Genomic DNA, 24,855 nt, shown 5'->3' on the forward strand with positions numbered 1-24,855 from the left:
ATTAAAGAGTTCTGGGGTTATATAGCACTGGGGTGGGGTGAATAGAGAGTTCTGGGGCATACAGCACTGGGTTGGGGTGAATAGAGAGTTCTGGGGTATATAGCACTGGGGCAGGGTGAATAGAGAGTTATGGGGGTATACAGCACTTGGGCGGGGTGAATAGAAAGTTCTGAGGGTATATAGCACCGGGGTGGAGTGATTAAAGAGTTCTGGGGGTATACAGCACTTGGGCGTGGTGAATAGAGAGTTCTGGAGGTATATAGCACCGGGGTGGAGTGATTAGAGAGTTCTGGGGGTATATAGCACTGGGGTGGGGTGAATAGATAGTTCTGGGGTTACATAGCACTGGGGTGGGGTGAATAGAGAGTTCTGGGGGTATATAGCACTGGGGTGGGGTGAATAGAGATTTATGGGGGTATATAGCACTTGGGTGGGGTGAATAGAGAGTTCTGGGGGTATATAGCACCGGGGTGGAGTGATTAGAGAGTTCTGGGGGTATATAGCACTTTGGTGGGGTGAATAGACAGTTCTGGGGTTATATAACACTTGGGTGCGGTGAATAGAGAGTTCTGGGGGTATACAGCACTTGGGCGGGGTGAATAGAGAGTTTTGAGGTATATATCACTGGGGTGGGGTTAGTAGACAGTTCTTGGGTATATAGCACTGGGTAGGGGGACAGGACATACAGCTCGGCGTGAAGTTGATGCTTCGGCTCATGTCTGACAGTGTCTTCAGAATGTATGGGCTCCTTACAGGTTAGTGGGCGTGACCAGCTTCAGACAAGTCATACCTGGAAGGAACCCGTACATTCTAGCATCTACCTTATGTATTGGACGCAGTGCACGCTGCGTGCTAGCTCCGGCCACAGATGAACTTAGGCCCTGCAGACCGCAAAGAAGGCTGCGTGCAGGTGTGGATGTAAGAGCCATCAGCCAGGGAAGTGCGGCTGCCGACATGATCGCTGCGGGCCCCGGAACTCGGCCCGGGGGCCGCAGCATACATCACTGCCCTTGCCGAAAGGTGCTCACGCCATCCCTGGTCGCTCAGAGTGCTGCATCAGTCAGCCCGACAGCGCCCCCCCCCCCCTGACACTGTGCCCGGGGCACATACACCGCCAGCCCCCCCTAGATACGCCTCTGTGTAAGTGGAGGAGATTTTGCAGTGTCCATTGTAATATTCGCGCTCTGCTGCACCATTGCCTCCGGTCCATGTTCCTCACGCTGACCTTTGACTTAAACAATTCACTTCTCCAGTGTAGTTGTCGCGGGCGGGGAGGAGGGTGTCAGCACACTACGCTCACCCCTTCTGCTCGGGTCCGGCGGCTGCTGCTCAGTGGTGGCTCGAGCGGTGGGCCGGATCCCGGGGGTTTCTCAAGCGGCACTCCTCGCCCGTGAGTGAAAGGGGGTTTGTTGGGTGTGGGGATGATTATTGTCCGTGACGCCACCCACGGTTGTGGTGATTTCACCACCGCTGCTCAATACGGGGGTCCCGGGGATGGTGATGCGGAGCAGCCAGGTGTTGTGTTGCCCCTCCGTGGGTAGGGGTTGGTGATCCCGGGGCCCGGTGATGGCTTGGGAGGTGCAGGGCCTGGTGGGCGCAGGGACGCGGGGGCAGCGCGGTGCCTTGCGGCACTGTGGTACTCACTCAGCCTGAGACGTGGACACAGTTTGTACGGTAAACCAAACGGCTGGGTAGACGGTCCCACGGACGGCTGCACTTGCTCTCCCGATAGGTGACGGTGATGTCCCTCTTCCTTGCACCTTGGTGTACTTGTTGGTTGCGATGGGTCCCCACCGGTAACCCGCTCCCCGGCTTCAAGCTGGACCGGGGGGAGCTCTACTCTTTGCCCGCAGGTGCTGGCCCTAAGAAACTGGTGCCTTGGCGGTGGCGGTGTCTCTTCTATACTGGCTGGGCTGTTGCCTTCAATCGGGACTTGGTTGTTGGGGGATCTACGTCCCCTTCACTGACGGATTTGGCAAATTTGGCGACTCCTAGCCTTGCCGGGGTCCGAGAGGCCCCTGCCCTGGTGCTGACTGTCCTTCGGAACACTGCTCCAGACCACCGGGCACACAGCCAACGGGGTCCTTCCAGGAACTTCCAAACGGTCCCCCTCCAGACAGTCACCGCCGTCGCTGACCTTGCTGACCTGGTCCTACACACAGCTGGACCCTTCAGGCTTTCTTTCTTCACTGTCACCTCACTTGCTTTCCTCCTTTACCACTTTTCTACTTTCACTACTTGTTCACTCCTTCACTTCGCTCCTCACTCCCGCTCCTCCTGAGCTAAACTCCTGAGCTCAACTTCCTGGTTTCTCCCGCCTCCAGAGCTGTGTCCTCCTCGGTGGGTGGAGCCAACCGCCTGGCCCACCCCCTGGTGTGAATCATCAGTCTCTGGAGGAAGGCAACAAGGATTTTTGGTTAGCTTAGATGTTCCTACCTGGGATGTAGGGTGTGGTGGTGTGTGACCTGTGTCCCCTGGCTTGCCCAGGGCGACACATTCCCCCTTAGCAAAATGCAGACCGTCCGCGGGCTGCCGTCCAACACCGGTTTTATTTTTCTGAAAAAGATAACATAATAATATAACATATTCACATTTTTAATAATAACTCTTCCCAAGACGGGAGGCACATTTACTTTTAACGTTGCAAACGGTTTACGGTTACGGTTTCCGCTCTCTCCCACCCAAGCAACCTGGCCCTGATGCTGCCCCTAAAGCCCAGGCAGCACCCCTTGACCCACAGTCCAGCACACGGTACCCGAGCGGGATCTGTCCTTCCCTCCAGAGGGTAGCCACCGGTTCCTTTGGTGGCTGGGCCCTAGCCTGCTCTGCTCAGGGCCCTCCCTCCAACCTGCCTCTCCGGAGGCGGCATTGCGGAAAACGGTAACGGTAAACAACATATTTACAAGCCACTAACGTTTGTGGTTGCCCTGCAAGTTCACGGGCTTGTCCATGGAAAGTCCTCTATGCAAAACTTTAAACGGTCCCCACAGGGACAACGGTGCCGGCTCCAGCCGGTTGCAAATCTCAAAGCAAATCAGGTAACTGTTCGGTAATTATCATTTTTCATCATCAGCAGAACTTTCAACTTTTCAAACTTTTCAACAAAATGGTGGTCCCAACGGGGACTGGACAACGGTGCTCCGCTGTCCTACTCCAGGCCTTCAGCTTCATCCGAGGGAGGGGGTGCAAGACTCACTCTGCTCTCCTGGCTGCCCCGCAGCTTCACATCCAGGGCAAACCACCCCCTCTCTCCGCAGTGTCGGGTGTACCGAACAAGGTCCCCTGGCATCAGGTTACGGCCGGGATGCTCCTCAGGCAGGTGGGCATTCACATCCCGCCGGGCTACAAACACCTCGGCCTCCAGGCCCGGCTCATATATGAACCCGTAGCCCCGGCGGACATCAAACCGCCTCACCTGCCCCTCGTACAACGGGCCCCGGACACGGAACGTGGCCTGGCGGAGACTTTCTTTCTCCCGGATAGCTCGGGCTACCAGCTCGGCCTTCTTCCGCTCCCTCTCGGCGATCTCCAGGCCCAGCGGTACCGGCTCCCTATCCCAATACGGCGCTGCCGCCAGCGCCGGCGCACGGGTCGGGCCCCGCGGGACATCTAGGACGTTGCCCACTGTCAGGACTCTGGGCGGCATGTCCCGCGGTGTCTTGGCCTTGGGCGCTGCCTTGCAACAACAACCCGGCGTTACCTCAGCCGAGGTGTGGGAGATGGGCATAGGGGCTTTCCGCTGCTGGGCCTTCGGCTCGGAGCGGGTCATCGGCTCCGGCTCGGGGGGTTTCTCAGGGGATGCCTCCGGTTCCACTTTCGGCGTCTTCCACGGTAACACCTCCGGTGTGCCGCGGGCTCCGGCTACAGGTCGGCCCGCCTGGGCGGGGACGCTGGGTACTGCTACCGGTTGCGGTGGTAGCAGGCCTAGTGGCGGGGTCACGGCCTCCGGGACGGGTGGCGAGGGAGGCAACGGGGGGAGAGGGCTTGGACCGGGCCCCACAGCCGCGATGACCGGCCCTTCAAGGGCATCGGGACGTGGGTCACTCACCCTCCCTTTCTCCGCTTCCTCCTCGCGTCTCCGCACGGTGGCTACTACGTCCGCCATGTCGGCCTCCCACTCCTCCATGAGGAGCTGCATCTTGACCTGCAGCCTTTGGTAGAGCTGCGCGGTTCGGATCTCCACCCACGCCGCGGTTCCAGGCGCGGGGGCTACGGTGTCGCGGGACGGCATCCACATGATGGCTTCTCTTTCCAGGAACGGTTTGTTTGCAGAGTCCTGGCGTCCCTGCTTTTATAGCTGCAGCTACATGCGTCCAGCCGCCATCGCGTCCCCATTAGCTCTTTTCGGCCCCTCCTCTCTCGGGGCGGGGTTTTGGCCTTCGCGCCTCTACTGCTCGAGAAGACGCTCGAGCGGGAACTTTTCGCGCCAAAGATGGCGGCTTCTGAAATTTTTCTGCCGGATACCTCCGGCGGTAACAAGGCGCACCTCTACCAGATGGCAGAGCGGTAAGATCCTGTTCGTGACGCCAAGTTGTCGCGGGCGGGGAGGAGGGTGTCAGCACACTACGCTCACCCCTTCTGCTCGGGTCCGGCGGCTGCTGCTCAGTGGTGGCTCGAGCGGTGGGCCGGATCCCGGGGGTTTCTCGAGCGGCACTCCTCGCCCGTGAGTGAAAGGGGGTTTGTTGGGTGTGGGGATGATTATTGTCCGTGACGCCACCCACGGTTGTGGTGATTTCACCACTGCTGCTCAATATGGGGGTCCCGGGGATGGTGATGCGGAGCAGCCAGGTGTTGTGTTGCCCCTCCGTGGGTAGGGGTTGGTGATCCCGGGGCCCGGTGATGGCTTGGGAGGTGCAGGGCCTGGTGGGCGCAGGGACGCGGGGGCAGCGCGGTGCCTTGCGGCACTGTGGTACTCACTCAGCCTGAGACGTGGACACAGTTTGTACGGTAAACCAAACGGCTGGATAGACGGTCCCACGGACGGCTGCACTTGCTCTCCCGGTAGGTGACGGTGATGTCCCTCTTCCTTGCACCTTGGTGTACTTGTTGGTTGCGATGGGTCCCCACCGGTAACCCGCTCCCCGGCTTCAAGCTGGACCGGGGGAGCTCTACTCTTTGCCCGCAGGCGCTGGCCCTAAGAAACTGGTGCCTTGGCGGTGGCGGTGTCTCTTCTATACTGGCTGGGCTGTTGCCTTCAATCGGGACTTGGTTGTTGGGGGATCTACGTCCCCTTCACTGACGGATTTGGCAAATTTGGCGACTCCTAGCCTTGCCGGGGTCCGAGAGGCCCCTGCCCTGGTGCTGACTGTCCTTCGGAACACTGCTCCAGACCACCGGGCACACAGCCAACGGGGTCCTTCCAGGAACTTCCAAACGGTCCCCCTCCAGACAGTCACCGCCGTCGCTGACCTTGCTGACCTGGTCCTACACACAGCTGGACCCTTCAGGCTTTCTTTCTTCACTGTCACCTCACTTGCTTTCCTCCTTTACCACTTTTCTACTTTCACTACTTGTTCACTCCTTCACTTCGCTCCTCACTCCCGCTCCTCCTGAGCTAAACTCCTGAGCTCAACTGCCTGGTTTCTCCCACCTCCAGAGCTGTGTCCTCCTCGGTGGGCGGAGCCAACCGCCTGGCCCACCCCCTGGTGTGAATCATCAGTCTCTGGAGGAAGGCAACAAGGATTTTTGGTTAGCTTAGATGTTCCTACCTGGGATGTAGGGTGTGGTGGTGTGTGACCTGTGTCCCCTGGCTTGCCCAGGGCGACACATAATCATGCTTTGAGCTATAGTATACACACATATCAATATTTATAGAATTGTTTAAGCCCAATCACAATCACATCCCTGTTAATCCCAGGAACACATTCACCTCTCCCAGTATTGCCCCCAGTGCACCCCAGAATGCTATGTTTGGTTTCTGAGTCCCTGGAAATCGGGGGCAGTTGGTAACAGTGCAGAATACTGCCCATGTATGGCAATGAATATGAGTTGCTCTACAAAAAGGAATACTTTTGGGAATTAATATATTCATCTTATGAGTTGAAGAGAACATGGCTTGTCCAGATTCATATGAAGGCATACGGAGAGAGTAGATACATTTCTATGAGTGCTCCACTATGGCTCCATCCAATGGACACTTGTATGGCACTAGACTGACTCATCTTCCTTTATCTTATGTTGCTAGTAATCCACCACGAGTCAAAAATGAGCAAAATCTAATTTCACGTTCACCATTCTAAACATTGCATATTTTTTCTCTTTCTCGCTATTGGACTTAATTTTACTGGGTCGATTAGTGGAATAATATTCATTTAAAACTTAAAAGCTATCTGATCAGACGATTATTTCTGTATTAGGAGCTTTAAATACTATCAAAGGGTACAAAGGTGGTAGATATAATACTATTTACCATAGTCTGCAACATGTTTCTTTCTTCAGGATATTTCCCGTGCATGCCTTTTCCTTGCAGTTACCAATCAAGTCAGTAACTTCTTCATTAAAGCTGTCTCAGTGTGTGGATAATTAAACATCCTTATTATTCTCTGTATTCACGCATGGAGTTAGAGGCTTCTACGCTATTATTTTCTTTGCTGATGCACAATTTGGAAATAATCCTTTAACACGTAATTCTTTAAAGTGAATATGTCACCAGGTTTTTGCTACTTCATCTGAGAGCAGCATAATGTAAGAGAAAGAGACCCTGATTCCAGCAATGTGTCAGTTAGATTACTGGGTGCAGCATTTGTCACACAGTCAGAGTTCTTAGATGTAGCAGAGCTCAGAAAGGTAACCCTGCCCACACTACATCTCTCTGTGTACATTGTATATTGACAGTGAGCTGCTTATCAGAGGAGGAAGCATGGTCAAATCAAAGCTCAGTGAGCCCACCAGTCAGGGCAGTGATAATCTCCTGGTGATAAAACCTTCATTGTAAGTAAACAATAGCACACAGTGTAATAAGTGACATCTCTGAATTCAGTGTTTTAACCCCTACAACACGCTATCCTCAGATTACGTTGCAAAAACCTGCTGACAGATTCCATTTAAATTACAATTTCATTAAATTGTGTGCACAATCATTAGTATTTTGACCATATCATCATTTTTTTGCAAATAGTCAACAAGGTCACAAAAAACATGTTGGAAAGAAAAAGGAAACATTAACTTTCAAAGATTTGGGGAATCAAACATAAAGCGACCAGCAACCCATTTTCTGCCAGTGCTGTCATATTCCAGAACTGCAGCCTCTATGGAGGGACGATAAGTACAAGGTGTTCAGTGTTCAGAGACACGGCCGAGGTGAGGAAGGCAGAAACCAGACCACTGCTGATCAAGACACAAAAGGAGAAACATCAAGACTGGGCCAAGAAATATCTGAAGACAGATGTTTAAATGTCTTATGAACTGATAAGATGAGACTAACTCTTGGAAGAAGCTGGAGAGAAAAGAGGGCAATAGAGTCTTACCCAGTAACAAGAAATACAGTGGAACCTTGGATAACAAGAACAATCCATTCTGGGAGTGTGCTTGTTAACCAAGTTACTCGTTAGGCAAAGCAAGAGTTCCCATAGGAAATCATTGCAATCCAGACAATTCGTTCCACAACTTGTTAAATGTCCCATCCTGGTCCCCTGTTGTGCCATTCCACACACGTACAAACACGTACAAACACACACAAACTCACACAAATACACACGCACATATTATATGCTCACTTTACCTTCTGTTCCATCGCCGGCCTGCTGGGACTTGCTGTTCAGTAGCACGGGCTGTGTATCGGGTAACCATGACGACGAGGGAGGAACTTCTGCACCCAGAATGCTGACGTCTGTGACGCCCTGGAGTAGCCAGGTAGTCACAGACATAACAACACACACACCCCCTCTCCTGGATAGTTCACACCAGTCAAACAAAAACCCTTGTTGCCTCCCTCCAGGGTCTGATGTCCACACCAGGTGGGCCGGAGCCAGGCGGTTGGCCCCACCCACCGAGGAGTTCACAGGCCTGGAGGCGGGAAAAGTGACAGTTTCAGTTTGGAGGTGAAAGTGAGAGGACAGAACCTGTTAGTGTCTGGGTAGGAGCCCAGGCACTGTCAGCAAGGTTGGCAGACGGTGGTGGCCGTCTGCAGGAGTTATGGATCTCTGCGGAACCATAGGACCGGGGTCGGGTGGTAGCCCGCCGGTACCGAGCCGGGGAGCGGAGTGAAGCTAAGCATAAAGGAAGGGCCATCGGACCCCGACTAGGCTTGGGGACGCCGACAACTGTCAAATCCGAAAGTGACCGGAACCCCAGGGGTTTCCTAACACCCAAGACCCGACAGAAGGCAACAGTCCACACCGTGAGGATACACAGCCACCGCCACAGGCTAGAGATCCAAGGGCCAGCGCCTGCGGGCAAAACAAGCTCCTTCGGTACCTATACGCCGGGGAGCGGACTACCGGTGGGCAACCACAGGAGTCAGAACATTCTAACAAGGTGCAGGGAAAGACAGCCACCATCACCCTGTCCGGGGAGAGCACAAACACTGCAGCTGGCTGCGGGACCCGTCCATCCAGCCGTTTGGTTTACCAGAGACTTTGTGCATCTGTGTCTGAGTGGGTACAACAGTGCCATCCAGCACCGCGCCGCGCTGCCCCTGCAACCCTGCACCCCAGCCATCCTGTCTCCCCGTTACACCACCGGGCCCCGGGATCACCAACCCCTACCCACGGAGGGGTCAACACCTTAGCTGCTCTCCGCCATCGCTCCCGGGATCCCCGTCATCAGCAGCGGTGGTGCCCATTATCACCACGACTCGTGGGTGGCGTCACGAACTATCTACCAAAACAAACCACCCCTTTTTCACTCGTGGGCGAGGAGCGCTGCTCAAGTCCCCGGGTCCGGCCCACCGCTCGAGCCACCGAGCAGAAGCAGCGGACCCGAGCGTAGCGAGCGCGGCCCCTCCGCCCGCGACACATCAAAGGCAGGAGCCTCTGATTGGTCAGCGCGCTGCCTTTGAGTAGCGTCTGACAGCAGAAGTTCCTGCCTCGTCGCCGATGGTTACTGATACACATCCTGCAGCGGCGAACTACAGGACCCAGGAGGTCGGCGATGGAACGGAAGGTACATATATTATGCTCATCTTACCTTCTGTTCCATCGCCTGCCTCCTGGGACTTGCTGTTCTCCGGTACAGGCTGTGTATCGGGTTACCATAACGACGAGGGAGGAACGTCCGCTGCCAGAGCGCTGACGTCAAAGGCAGGAGACGCTTGCCTCTGATTGGCCAGTGCGCTGCCTTTGAGTAGCGGTGGGTGACAGGAAGTTCCTGCTTCGTCGCTATGGTTGGCAATGCACATGATGTTTTAGGGTTGCTTTGCTGCCTCTGGCACTGGACTGCATAACCGTGTGCATGGCATTAGGAAGTCTGAAGACTACCAACAAATTTTGTAGCATAATGTAGGGTCCAGTGTGAGAAAGCTGGGTCTTCCTCAGAGGTCATGGGTCTTCCAGCAGGACAATGACCCAAAACACACTTCAAAAAGCACTAGAAAATGGTTTGATAGAAAGCACTGGAGACTACTAAAGTGGCCAGCAATGAGTCCAGACCTGAATCCCAATAAACACCTGTGGAGAGATCTCAAAATGGCAGTTTGGAGAAGGCACCTTTCAAATCTCAGGGACCTGGAGCAGTTTGCCAAAGAAGAATGGTCTAAAATACCAGCAGAGTATTGTAAGAAACTCATTGATGGTTACCGGAAGCGGTTGTTCGCAGTTATTTTGGCTAAAGGTTGTGCAACCAAGTATTAGGCTAAGGCGGGCTTTGCAGACTACGACATCGCAGGTGCAATGTCGGTGGGGTCAAATTGAAAATGACGTACTTCCGGCATGGCATGCGACATCGTAGTGTGTAAAGGTTTGATGATACAATTAACGAGCGCAAAAGCATCGTAATCGTATCATCGGTGCAGCGTCGGCGTAATCCATAATTACGCTGACGCGACGGTCCGATGTTGTTCCTTGCTACTGCGGCAGCACACATCACTGTGTGTGAAGTCGCAGGAGCGAGGAACATTTCCTACCGGCGTCACCGCGGCTTCTGTAGGATATGCGGAAGGAAGGAGGTGGGCGGCATGTTTACATCTCTGCCCCTTCGCTCCTATTGGCCGCCTGCCGTGTGACGTCGCTGTGACGCTGCACGACCCGCCCCCTAATAAGGAGGCGGGTCGCCGGCCAGAGCGACGTCCCAGGACACGTGAGTCCATGTGAAGCTGCTGTAGCGATAATGTTCGCTACGGCAGCTATCACAAGGATATCGTAGCTGCGACGGGGGCGGGGACTATCACGCTTGGCATCGCAGCATCGGCTTGCGATGTCGCAGCATGCAAAGTACCCCTAAGGGTCCCAATACTTTTGTCTGGCCCATTTTTGGATTTTTGTGTGAAATGATCAATGATTTTATTTTTGCTTCATTCACTTTTGTGTTTTTTCATTGCAAGCAAAATAAATGAAGATAATAATACCAAAGAATTTGTGATTGCAATCATTTTCATGAAGAAACTGAGTATTATCTGACAGAATTGCAGGGGTGCCAATTCTTTTGGCCAGCACTGTATGGTACTTTTACCATAATAATTGGTATTGCAGTCAGCAGTGCCGTAAAGTTAAAGGGAACCTGTCTTGTATAAGAACGCTAACATGCAGATATGTTGTTCCAATATAAAGGGAACCTGTCATGTAAAAGTACCCACTATTATCCTACGGATATGGGGTTAATCTGCAGGTTAATAGGAGAGAGAGAGAGAGAGAGAGATTGAGAGAGAGAGAGAGAGTGAGATTTTACAGTTCGGGTCCGCTCAACACTAATCCTGAGCAGTTTCAGTCACCGTTCAATGCATAGCGCCCCCGACACTGATTGACAGCCAATTCTGTACTAATGACTGAAAGCTCGAGGCTATTGGGAGGATTTCAGTTAATTTCCTCCTGGTAGCTGGGCTCTGAGGATGCTTTTAGCCTGCAGATTAATTCTATATCTACAGGTTAATAGCATTTTTTACATGACAGGTTCCCCTTAACTTTGAACAAAGTTTTTCTTCTTTTTATAATATAATTTATTCTTACACTGCTAAATGAGAAAGTTGAGCTATACAGTATGAATTTCATGTGGAATCTACTGAAGGGTATTTGCTCACCAGGGAAGGACAGAGACTTTTTAAGTGATGTTCTCATCTTCACCATTTATAGCACATCCACAAAATGGGTCATACATGTCTGGTAGGTACTATAAGCAGCTCTGGGACCCCCGGCTGTTGGGGAAAACCGTTCACCTTTGTAAAATGACAAGAATGTCTTACAATTTTTTAGCTTCCACAGAGAGGTTGCCGCCCTTGCATTGGGTTCCATCCAATTAAGTCTACATGAGTTATAGAAGGATCCAAGCACGTAGCGAAAAACCACCTTCTCATATACACTAATGCAGCTTTAAAGGGAACCGGTCACCAGATTTGGGGCCTATAAGCTGCGGCCACCACCAGTGAGCCCTTATATACAGCATTCTAGAATACTGCATCTAAAAGCCAAAGCCGCTCTGTATAACGCAAGAAACAACTTTTATTATACTCACCTGTGGGGTGGTCCGGTTCGATGGGCGTCACTGGTCTCAGTCCGGTGCCTTCTATCTTCTTGTGATCCTCCTTCTTGCTTCATGTTGATGACGTGTCCTACGTCATCCTTACAAGAGTCTACCATTGCACTCCTGCGCACACCCACTTCATTCTGCCCTGCTGATGGCATATAAAGGTATAGAAGTGCACTTGCGCTGGCAGTCTATGACCTTTCCTCGCACATGTGCATTACAGTACTTTGCTCTGTCCTCAGCAGGGCAGAGAGAAGTGCTCGTGTGCAGGACTGCAATGGTGGCCTCCGTGTGGATGATGTAGGATGCGTCATCCACATGGAGCAGGGATGGAGGAGGTGATGGAAGGAAGAGAGGAGGAGCCGGACCGAGAGCAGCGACTCCTATCAGACTGGACCGATAACACAAGATATTTTTACAAGAGCGGTCTGGCTCTTATATACAGTATTTTGAAATGCTGTATATAAGAGCTCAGTGGTGGTGGCCACCAGAAAAATCTGGTGACAGGTTCCCTTTAACAGATTTTGCTTCAGGAAACATAGGTCTAGGGAGTCTCTATTTTTTTTTCAAAAAAGGCACTCCCACCTCTCCCTCATTTCTGGCATACACCATGGAAAAGTCATAATTCCAAAACATAGTATTTAAATGAAAGTAAGGGTGTGTTGACAGTGGCCGATCCACTGCTGTTAAATTAAATTGACTACTGACTACCTGTAGAGCCTGTTTACGATGCCAACTGCACTTCCCTAGGCACAGTATATCTGTTAATAAGATAAGTGTATGTGTTGCGGGCGGGGGCCGCTGCCGCTTCTCTGGGCCTGCTCGGATCTGGGGTTCGTTGCTGCGGCTCGAGTGGTGACCCGACTCGAGCTCGCACGGCCGTCCGTCCTCACAACCGTCGTAAAAGGGGATATTTACAGGGGATTTGTTGTGTCTGTGACGCCACCCGTGGGTTGCGGTGAGGGATGGTGACACCGCCGCTGCCTGGTAATGGGGCGCCCAGAGCTGATGGAGCGGGGCAGCAAGATGGGATCCCCTCCATGGGTAGGGGAGGTGTACTCCCGGGGCCCGCGGTCTGAACAAGGGAGTGATGGCTGCTGGAGGTGGCGCGCCGGGTTGGACCGGGGGTCAATGGTGTACTCACATTTCAGTAATTTCACACAAGTTCAGTGGTAAACCAAGTTGCCAATGACCGGCTGCCATTGGAGGGTGTATTCGGGTCCCACACCCGAGTTAGTGAACAGGTATCCCTTCCTCCTGCACGCTGCGTTTGTCTCTCCTGTTGGATGACTTCGCATGGAACGGAGAAGTCCACTCCTGGTTTTGTGTGTATTTGGGAGCTGTGGTCTGTGAAATCTGACCCTTGGGATCTCTGTGGGACTGACGGACACCCTATCCCTCGCGTTGGGGTTCCGTTTCACTCTCTGGGCTTCGAGAGAACAAGGCCTGAAACCTCATCCTCTGCTGGTTAATTAACAAGGGGGCATGCAACCTTCCTCGTGCTAGGGTCCAGGCACCCCGTCTGTGCACGGCCTCTGGACCGGATTCCCGCTGTCGGCACCGGCGGGCTATGACCCTGCCCCGGTCCACTTAAGGTTTCCCGCTACCGGATCTCCATCGCCTGTGGCCCTGTTCACCATCTGCCACCTTGCCGGGTAGTCCAAGGGCCCCTACCCCTGACTACACTGCTGTCAGCTCCACTACAACTGTCAGCTTCGACTGTCAGTACTGTTCAAACTCCAAATTTCATCTACTGCATTCCCACCCCTGACACCTCAGGACCCCTAGGTGGGCGTTCTCATCCGCCTGATCCCGCCCACTGGTGTGTCTTTTTTATCATGAGGGGGTGGCTAGGTTAGGCTAGTGGCTAGGCTTTAATGGCTGTGTGTTGTACCTGGGTGTGGGTTTTTGGTGGGAACAAAGAGGGTGGACAACTTCTGTGACTACCTGGTTTTGCCAGGGCGTCACATATGTGTACAGAACAATCATTCTCGGCAGCACATGTCCTGTCAAGAACTATGATTTTTACCCAATGCCCAAGTGTTTTGCTCAATTGTTTGGTGATTGGCAGTCTGTTTAGACAGGGTGATGACTGGTAAATGAGTCATCTTAGGAGCGCTTATTTACGATTGGACAGTGTAAGTACACCCTAAGAAATAAAGCTGGCTGTATCTGAGAATGACTGTTTTTGCCAAACATTATAAACAGATGAGGATATCTAATGTACTTTAGTGAAAAGCTTTGAACTAACAAAACAGCTTTGTCCAGACCTTTGCTTGAGGCTGTCCATGTCTTTGATTCAATGTAAACCTGCTGATTCAGAATCATAGTGCACTGGGTTAGAAACGAATGAATGAAGAGTCAATAAGAGACAAGAATAGATGTTATCTGGTCAGTTTTTTTGTTTCTTTATTGCATCTACTACCACCCATGTTATCAAACCTGAAAAGGTACACTTTTGTGTCAGTTTACGCCAACCAGTGGCACTCATTGATGTCCGATCTGTAAATATTTGTCAGTTAGCGGTCAGTTCAGAGCCTGTTTACATCAGCAGATTATGCTAAACAATGTGTATCATGGCACAGGGTGGTAGCAGTGGGCGAGTGTAGTGTATTTGATACCCCGGTACACTAAAGAAAATTAACTTTTTGGTTTTATGTGTATGCTGGTGGTTTTACTATGAGTAATTTCACCTTCAGGCCGGTCCCGTTACACTCTTCACCAGGTCCATGAGACTTCTAGTCAAGGATAACAGACATATTCATAAAGACGAGGCACTGTTTACTTGGAATAACACTTAAGAACAAAGAACAGCAGGCAGCACACTTCACAGTCTCTTCTGTATGACACAGAGGCACAATCTTAGCAGCTTCTGGTGATGGCATAATACTTGTGAGCAGTTTGCCAGTAGGGCAAATTATATAGCCCTCCATCTTCCTGGCACAGAGACCCACAGGTCAATATATTTCACTGAGTATCACTGAGTATCCTGCAAGCCAACCACTGTCACTGATTCCTTATGAGAAACGCTCTTAAGGCCGCTTTACACACTGCGATATCGGTACCGATATCGCCAGCGTGCGTACCTGCCCCCATTGGTTGTGTGACACGGGCAAATCTCTTCCCGTATCGCACAACATCGCCCGGACCCGTCACACATACTTACCTGCCCGGCGACGTCGCTGTGACCGGCAAACCGCCTCCTTTCTAAGGGGGCGGTTCGTTCAGCGTCACAGCTACGTCACAGCAGCGTCACTGAACCGCCGCCCAATAGAAGCGGAGGGGCGGAGATGAGCGGGACGAACATCCCGCCCACCTCCTTCCTTCCGCATTGTGGCCGGTAGGCAGGTAAGGAGAGCTTCCTCGTTCCTGCGGTGTCACACGGAGCGATGTGTGCTGCCGCAGGAACGAGGAACAACTTCGTTACTGCTGCAGTAACGATATTTGAGAATGGACCCCCATGTCACCGGTGAGCGATTTTGCACGTTTTTGCGACGATGCAAAATCGCTCATAGGTGTCACACGCAACGACATCGCTAAAGCGACCGGATGTGTGTCATAAATTCCGTGACCCCAACGAGATCACTTGAGCGATGTCGTAGCGTGTAAAGCCCGCTTTAGAGCCGCTTCCCTTTTGCTGTGTTCACAGCTGGGCAGCACCCTCACTTCACCGGGTTCCCCACTCCAGGCTAAAACTTGAGTTATTAAATTCCTGGTTTCTTCCTCCTTATGGGTCTCACCCAACTTGCCAGCCAAAACGGATCTCTGTCACCTAATAGTTCCTTTTCCGGATCTTTCTGTTTCTGTACTTACAGCTATACCTCACACACGTCCTCCACTAGGAACTCTCTCATTCTCCAGATCTTCACTGCCTACTCTCTGCTAATAGTAACACCGACACCTTTTCTGCAGGCTAGCTTCTCCTCAATAGGCTAGTCCCAAAGTTAACTGTCTCTTACCCTTACTGTCTCTTTCTGGGCAGAACTCAGCTTCCTCACATCACCGTACATAACATTATATAACACTAGCTGTGGTACCTGGTGTCTCTCGGGATAGTAACTAAGTCTTTCTCTCTCTGTCTCTCTCTCTTTCTCTCCCACTCTCCCTTTCTCCCACTCTCCCTCTCTCCCACACCCCCTCTTTCCCACTCTCCCTCTCTCCTACTCTCCCTCTTTCCCTTGCTCCCACTCTCCTACTCTCCCTGTCACCTAGTTGCTATAGGCCACCTGACAAATATTCAGGCTAACTGTTAAAACAGCCAATATATTATCTCACACATACAAACAGTAAGTAAGTGGGTTTTTTGTCAAATAACTGTAAAGAGTGTGGGGTTAAATTTTCCCCTCAAGACATCTATGTCTATCACGTTCCCTGAGTCACATGGGGTGTCTGTGCAAAATTTTATGATTGTAAATGTGACGGTGCGGATTCCTTTAGCGGACACACACACACACACACACACACACACACACACACACACAGCTTTATATATTATGGAGAGGAAAACAGTGATCTCTTGTGGTCATCAGTTAGCACTACAGGCCACATAGCACTACATCACAATACTACAATACAATAATGCAATTGATGTCTTTAAGGGAAACATGTCAGCTAGACCAACTCTTTAAAGATATGCAGTGAACGATCTGTAATAAATCACATAGTACATATAGGCTGCCATTGTTCTCAGCAGCACAAGTCCCGTTTACACAGGATGATTGTTATGTGTAAATGCAAAAAAAAATTGCAACATTTTTATGTACATTAACTGATCACTACAAACTCATAATCATTTTTTCTTTTGTCCGTTCCAGTATTCAGATTTGTTTTAAATTATGTCCAATTTGCTCTTTTTTTCTCTGTTTTTTGTTTTTACTCCAATATATACAAAGGAAATATACATGTGTATAACAAAAAGTGTAATTACAATAATCTTCTGAGAGAAATACTTCATTTCCGGAACAATTTCAAGGGTTCCAGCACTTTCGGCCATGACTAAAGGGTGCTTTACACGCTGCGACATTGCTACCGATATATCGTCGGGGTCACGTCGTTAGTGACGCACAACCGGCGTCGTTAGCGTCATCGCAGCGTGTGACACCAATGAGCAACGATCAACGATCGCAGAATCGTTCAAAAATGGTGATCGTTGTCATGTCGCTCCTTTCCTTAATATCGCTGCTGCCACAGGTACGATTTTGTTCGTCATTCCTGCGGCATTACATATCGCTATGTGTGACACCGCAGGAATGACGAACATCTCCTTACCTGCGTCCACCGGCAATGCGAAAGAAAGAAGGTGGGCGGGATGTTACGTCCCGCTCATCTCCGCCCCATTACTTCTATTGGCCGGCCGCTTAGCGACGCCGCTGTGATGTCGCTATGACGCCGAACGCACCTCCCCCTTGAGGGAGGGATTGTTCGCGGTCACAGCGACGTCGCTGACAAGGTATGTGCGAGTGACACTGCCATAGCGATATTGTTTGCTACGGCAGCGAGCACCAAATGTTGCACGAACGATGGGGGCGGGTGCTATCGCGCTCGACATCGCTAGCAATCGCTAGTGGTGTCGCAGCGTGTAAAGCACCCTTAAGTCTATGAACTACATACATTCAGACGCCATGTTCAAACGAACATAGCTCCTGAAATTCCTATGCCATTGGGAATACTAAGTATACACTATACCAAATGGCTTTGACCTGTAAAAATGTCAACGTTTTTCAAAATACTCGTATTTCAACCAGGACATCTCGTTTAACCGAGAATAGCATCAAAATGTTATTTGTAGTTTTCTTTTTGTGCGCAATGTAAAAATTGGGAGTAATGATTATTTTAAACCATGAACATGGCAGTCTTGGTGAACTTGTGTTGTACATGTTTGTTCCAGGCTAGCTTTGTATAAGGCATGTGGTTGCTTTATGTATAGAGCTTTTATTTCGAGCAGACGTCAAGACAAATTTCAACATCCTTGGAGTTCTTTTTGTTGAAAGAAGCCTTTGTGAGTGGTGGTCTGAGAAATAGAGATTGTATGTTCTGGGGAAAAAAACATCAAATGATCGGATAATCCATGCTAAGGTTCAGATAAGGAATGCACCATGTGCCGGAACTATCCTTAGGGAAGGAAAGAAAGATTCCTAATGAGAGGCAAACGGTGTACAGACAAAACACAATTGTAGAGTTTCAGTTTATAGGAAAAGAAGGTTTATGATTCTGCCCTTTATTGGGTTAAATAGTCAATGGTTCTTTAGATTATTAACAGTGAACATGACAGTAGGTTCATGCTGCCCGAACCGCAGACAGCATCAATCAGACATTGGCTCTGTAACTTCAGGCAGATATGTTTTATGCTGGATTGCTGCAGTGTTTCAGAGAAGATTTAGATGGTGCTCAGTTGACTCGTCCAAAAGTCTGGTCCCTAGTGGCATCTCCCCACCCCACTTCCTTTAAGTGACAGATCTCTTCCCATACACACAAAAAAGAAAAGACCTTACACTCAACGTAAGGGAGGCACAGAAAAGCCACCAAAGACTGGCCTGTTGGACTAGTCACCCAAGACGTATGGTCCCCTGCTGGTTTTTCAATGTACAGTTTGTCTTCTCTGAAATATCGCAGCCTTTCAGACTAAAATGTACTTGCCTGAAATAACAGAGTCAGACTCTGTTTCATGCTGGCCATGAAAGATCGTGCTGAAACAATCCACCACTCACACAAAAGCATTACTGCAAGAATTAGGTAAATCAGTGACAAAGTCCATGGACAGCTGGGTTGAGGGCTGTGGTGGAATGTTGTTAGGCAGGTGGCAGGAGCAGGAGATATCTTGCTGGTACCTGACATGAAGCTTTAGCCCTGACACATTCTGCTTTCTGAACATACTCATCAATATCCTCCTTACGAGAATTCTGTCACCAAAAGGACCTAAAAAGAGATTTCCAATAGGCAGAAGAACCCAGACACCCATCCAAAATGGAATCATACATCTCCCCAAGAAGCCATATGATCTAAAGGGTGCTTTACACGTTGCGACATCGCTACCGCTGTATCGTCAGGGTCACATCGTTAGTGAAGCTCATCCGGCTCCAGTAGCGACATCGCAGCGTGTGATACCAATGAGCGACGATCAGCGATCGCAAAATCGTTCAAAAATGGTGATCGTTGACACATCGCTCATTTACTTAATATCGCTGCTGCCACAGGTACGATGTTGTTCGTCGTTCCTGCGGCATCACACATCGCTGTGTGTGACACCGCAGGAGCGACGAACATCTCCTTACCTGCGTCCACCAGCAATGCGGAAGGAAGAAGGTGGGCGGGAAGTTACATCCCGCTCATCTTCGCCCTTCCGCTTCTATTGGCCGGCTGTTTAGTGACGCCGCAGTGACGTCGCTATGACGCTGAACGCACTTCCCCCTTGAGGGAGGGATTGTTCACCGGTCACAGCGTTGTCGCTGACAAGGTATGTGCGTGTGACGCTGCCGTAGCGATAATGTTTGCTACGGCAGCGAGCACCAAATGTCGCACGAACGACGGGGGCGGGTGCTATCACGTCGACATCGCTAGCAATCGCTAGCGATGTCGCCGCAGCGTGTGTGTAAAGCACCCTTAAGACTGGGACCTGCTGAACTTGAAACTGACATTTCTCCAGCTTAGCAAATAAATAAATGCTATGGAAAAATTTAAAAGACCAGCCAGACACACTCGCGGTGTTCCTCCTGAGAACTGGAGAAAATTAATATGTCATCGTAATAGATCACCCCAAATCTACCCATGAGAGAGCAGAAAATGTAATTTATGAATCTCTGAAAAAACATTGTATTAAAAGCAATTTTCCTTTCATGACCTTGTTGAATACGAATGAAGTTATAAGCCCCCTGTGACGGGGTTCTTCTCCCATATCACACAATCAACAGAGCGAAAGATGGCTGTACAATCCAATAAGCATTTATTCCAAGCAAATCAAATGGTCCATAACATAATCCACCATACAGAGGGTAAAATTAGTCCAGAAACATGAATATACTCCAATAAGCGATAAATGTCCAGGTCTCTCTGAGAAGCCACAGTTTCTCCCAGAGGATCAATCCTTCTCTCTTCAAGTTCTCCAAACAGACTGACAAATCCCCCAGGTAAGCAGAGAGTTTACAGTAGGTGGATCCCAGGCCCCCTCCCCCAGACTTAGGACAAGAACACTATAGGGGAAATTACCTACAGACAATACAATGTTCACACAAGCAATACAAATAATGGACAGTGAACCAAGCGTAAAATACGAACCTACACAACATGATACACAGTGCACCATATCCCAACATCACAACCTCTCCCATCTTCTGAATAAGTGAGTATGCCATGAGGTCTACACAGACCTCTGGCCATCTCACATAAGTCCATGTTGCTCAGCTGTTGATGGTTCTTCTTGCCGGGAAAGTCCATCAGCATTCTAGTGTTGGCTTCCACGCTTGTATTGGATGGAGAAGCTGTAGATAGTCCCTTGTAGAGTGGTAGGGTTGGAAGGACAAGCTTCCCTTTGTGTCCTCCTTCACTCAAACGGTGTTTCCTGCCCCCACAAATCAGCATTCTAGATCTCCCACATCATTTCCAGGAGAATATCCGCAGGCAGGGCGCTCATCACCCCAACCACACATTGCTTGAACCGAAGCCAAAGTCCAGATCTACAGTTGCCTTTGGGATATTCCTCCTTTGTCCTCCAGCCAATTCAATAGCAATCCTGGGTCCATGATGTATCACCTCTGGCCAAGCCACTCGGGAATCAGCTATTGTAAGAAATGCCCCGGAGTCACAAAATCCAATAACTCTCTGTCCATCCAGCACGACCTCCTGTAAGTGCTTACTTTGATGGTAAGAGGAACTCGGGGCTGTGGCTCGCATCCCATAAACCCCTAGTGGTCGACCACGAATGTCTGAGTCATTAGGAAAGTCTACTTGAAGGGGTGAGAACTCTTCCCCCCATTGAATTTGGCTGTAGAGAATGAACAGGTCGATCTGGTGCAAGGTCATTCCTCAATCAACCAGCAGGGCAAGTGTTTTGCAGATGCCCAGGCTGCCCATATCGATAATATCTGCGCTGTGTTGTACTCCTTCCAATGTGCATTCTGGAGAAGGCAGTAGGAGAACCTAGTGACAAAGGCCAGAGGCCATACACTCTAACAGGGGCATCTATGGTGCAGGGGTAAGCGGTATACTCCAGTGGAGGTGGTGGTAACTCTTCCTCAGGCAGGATGTGTGGCACCCTGGACTAGCCAGGTCGTCACAGGTAACACACATACACCCCCACCCCCACTAGACAGTAACATTAGCCAAACGTAAAATCCTTGTTGCCTCCTCCAGAGTCTGATGTCCACACCAGGCAGGGCGGAGCCAAGCGGTTGGCCCCACCCACCGAGGAGTTCACAGGCCTGGAGGCGGGAAAAGTGACACAACAGTGGAGGAGGTTGAAGTGAGAGTAGTAAAGTGGAGAGTGTCTGGGTTTGTGGCCCAGGCACTGACAACAAGGTTGGCAGACGGTGGTGGCCGTCTGTAGGAGTGGTGAATCAACGCGGAACCGTAGGACCGGGGCGGGTGGTGGCCCGCCGGTACCGACCGGGGAGCAAATTCAAGCCAGCAAACACAGGCAGGGCCATCGGACCCCGACTAGGCTTGGAGTCGCCGTCAACAGTCAAATCCGAGTGTGACAGGAACCCCAGGGGTTTCCTAACAGCCAAAGACCCGTTAGAAGGCAACCGCCTGCACCGTGAGGGTATACAGCTACCGCCTAAGGCTAGAGACCCAAGGGCCAGCGCCTGCGGGCAAACGGGCTCCTTCGGCATCCATACACCGGGGAGCGGACTACCGTTGGGGATCCATTGTAGTCAAACAGTACACAAAGGTGCAGGGAAAGACAGCCGCCATCACCTGTCCAGGGAGAGACACTGCAGCCAGCTGCGGGACCCGTCCATCCAGCCATTTGGTTTACCGGGGACTTTGTGCATCTCTTACTGAGTGAGTACACCCGTGCCATGCGGCACCGCACCGCGCTGTCCCTGCAACCCTGCACCTCACCAACCCTGCCTCCCCGTCACACCACTGGGCCCCGGGACCACCGACCTCTACCCACGGAGGGGGAAACCAACATCCCAGCTGCTCCCTACCATTGCTCCCGGGATCCCCTGCACCAGCAGCGGTGGTGCCTATCTTCACCACAACCCGTGGGTGGCGTCACGGACTAAATCCCCACACAAACCAACCACCCTTTTCACTCATGGGCGAGGAGCGCCGCTCGAGTCCCCAGTTCCGGCCCATTGCTCGAGCCACCGAGCAGCACTCGCAGCAGCGCCGGACCCGAGCGTTAGCGAGCGCAGCAGCGGCGTCCTCCCCGCCCGCGACAAAACTTGGCATCACAAACAGGATTGAACCCATCTACTTACCAGTAGAAGTACGCCTTGTGATCTCCGCCGGCGATGTCCGGCCGAAAAATTTGAAGCTCCGCCATCTTTGGCGCGAAAATCTCCCGCTCGAGCGTCTTCTCCGAGCAGGGAAGGCGCGAAAGCGAAGCCCCGCCCCCAACAAGCGGAAGTGCTGAAGAGAACCAAGGGGGGCGGGTGTGTGTCTGCCTAATGTAGCCGAGGCTATAAAAGCGGGGACGCCAGGACTCTGCAAAGCTACCCGGTTCCTGGAAGCCGCTTGCAACATGTCCGCACCACCGAGAGGCCTGAGTCTCCGGAGCCTGCCCCCGGGACGGCGGCTTGGCTGAATACCCAAGTGATGCTGTTGTGCTGTCGTAACCAGGCCCAAGTAAGGGACCTGCTAAATCGCTGGACCGCTGAGATGGAGGAGCTTGCTGCGGTCGTGCGGGCGCATAAAAATAAAGGCCATGCTAGAGGAGCTGGTGAGTGACCCACGCCCTTGTGTCCCTGAAGGACCGGCCGCTGCGGCTGAAGGACTCGGTCTACCCCTGGCCCCAGCAGGGCCCGCTCCATCGCCTGTGCTGACCGCCCGTACAACCCCGCTCAGGCCGCCGTCCCCGATGGAGGTGTCGGAGTCCGTGTTGCTCCGCCAGGGCCCAGAGGCCCGAGAGGACGCCCGTCCACCAATGGCTGGAGCGGTTGACTTGGAAGAACCGAGGGCGGGCCTCCATACACCGGCTGACGACGGGTCACTTGCCACTGAGGAGCCACGAGTCTGGGCTCAGCTGCAAACCATTACCGACCTGCCAGGTCCCACCATTAACCCCCTGGAGTCAGATGACAGCGGATCAGGGGGCTGACACGGAACCTGTCTCGGAGGAGGCGTGATTATCCCCGCCGTTGCCGGCAAGTTGTCCCCGGAGGGACTCTGTGTGTTTTTACCACCCACATGAGAAACTGCTCATGAACATGGCTGAGAACTGGCAGGCCACCCACGAACTGGTGGGCTTGTAAATAGTATTGTGGGATGGAAACCGTTGCCGCCTCCGGAGATTGGAGGAAGGGTCAGCAGCAGAGCAGGCTGGGGCCCGGCCACCACCAGGACCGGTGGCCATCCTACGGGGGTCAGGGGTCCCCCTGGACGTGGGGTCCCCTGAAATGACAGCCGGGTGCGAGTAACCGTACCCGTTCCCGCTTGGGCAGCCTGAACCCGAGCGTTAGCGAGCGCAGCGGTGGCGTCTTCCCCGCCCACGACAGATGGAGCGCACAAAATGTACCGGACGAGATGGAGGTGCATGGGGGTCCCTCCGAGTCTTTGCGGGACAACTGGATTGCAGGTGCCCAGGTTGCCCACACCCATAACATCTCCTCTCTGTAATTCCCACAGGGCGTGGTCGAAACTGTTGGGGCCCAGAATTGTGAGCCGTGGTTGTCATCGGCCTGCGGCTGGTTGGAGAAGCAGATATAACTGGAGAGGGCTGAGGCACAGGAGGATCAGATTGTGACTTATTGTCCATAAGCCTCCTCCATTGCAGTAGGATAGTAAGGGCCTTATCAGTCAGGGCTGCAGCTCTATCTAAGGTGCACGGCGTGCGCTCTCTGACCCATTCCCGTATTTCTAAGGGACACTTGTAAAGAAATTGTTCTATAAGAAATACATGTATAATGTCTTCCACAGTGAAGGTGTCTTCCACTTCCAGCCATCTCCAACATGCCTGGCACATCTTATGGGCATACATCCTAAACGATCCCCCCGTGGTGCATGGGAGGTCTCGGAACTATGCCCTATGTGAGTCTGGGGTGATGGGATGGTAATCCAGGATAGTCCGCTTTACAATGTTGTAATCCTGGTTATGCTGTGAGTCAATGGTGCGATAAGCCTCTGCCAGGCTTCCGTTCAGGAGTCCCACTAACAAATGCATCCAGCCAGAGTGGGGCACCTCAATCACCGCACACTGCTGCTCAAAGACCTTGAAGAAGCCTTCTACATCTCCGGAAGCCTCATCAAATGGCTTGAAGTCCGCCCGGGTGATCCGCACAAGCTCCCGGATCGCTGGGTTTAAACTCCAACACATACTACTCCCTCTGCCGGACTCCATTGCTTCTTGTCTTCTCTGTGCTCAGTGAACAGCATCCTCCTTATACTGCTGAGATACACCGGGGCCAAAAGCTGCCATCTCTTCTTCAAACCACGCCAACCACTGGCTTTTTGGGGCAGAGATCCCCGTCCCCAGTGCTTGTCCGTCAGACATCTGGGAGGAGGTGGACTGGCTCGTACCCACCAGTAGATCAATTAAGGCCTCTTTACTCAGTCCACGATGGTTCAGGCCCAGATCTCTGGCTCTCTCTTGTAGACTGGATGCGGACCAGTCTCTGTACTCACTCTGTAGGTGGATCTCCATTAGGCTGTGCTCTGTTGATCCCACTGCTGCCACCAGTTGTGATGGGGTCCTTCTCCCATATCAACAGAGCGAAAGATGGCTGTACAATCCAATAAGCATTTATTCCAAGCAAATCAAACGGTCCATAACATAATCCACCCTACAGAGGGTAAAATTAGTCCAGAAATATGTATATAATACATTAAGCGATAAATGTCCAGGTCTCTCTGAGAAGCCACAGTTTCTCCCAGAGGATCAATCCTTCTCTCTTCAAGTTCTCCAAACAGACTGACAAATCCTCCAGGTAAGCAGAGAGTTTACAGTAGGTGGATCCTAGGCCCCCTCCCCCAGACTTAGAACAGGAACACTATAGGGGTAATTACCTACAGACAATACAATGTTGTCACGCTCCCGGTGTCCCACCAGCGCTCCTTACCTACTGAGCCGGTTTCACCATCCAG

The sequence above is a fragment of the Anomaloglossus baeobatrachus genome, chromosome 9 (assembly GCF_048569485.1).
Source record: "Anomaloglossus baeobatrachus isolate aAnoBae1 chromosome 9, aAnoBae1.hap1, whole genome shotgun sequence".
In the NCBI taxonomy this organism is placed as follows: Eukaryota; Metazoa; Chordata; class Amphibia; order Anura; family Aromobatidae; genus Anomaloglossus; species Anomaloglossus baeobatrachus.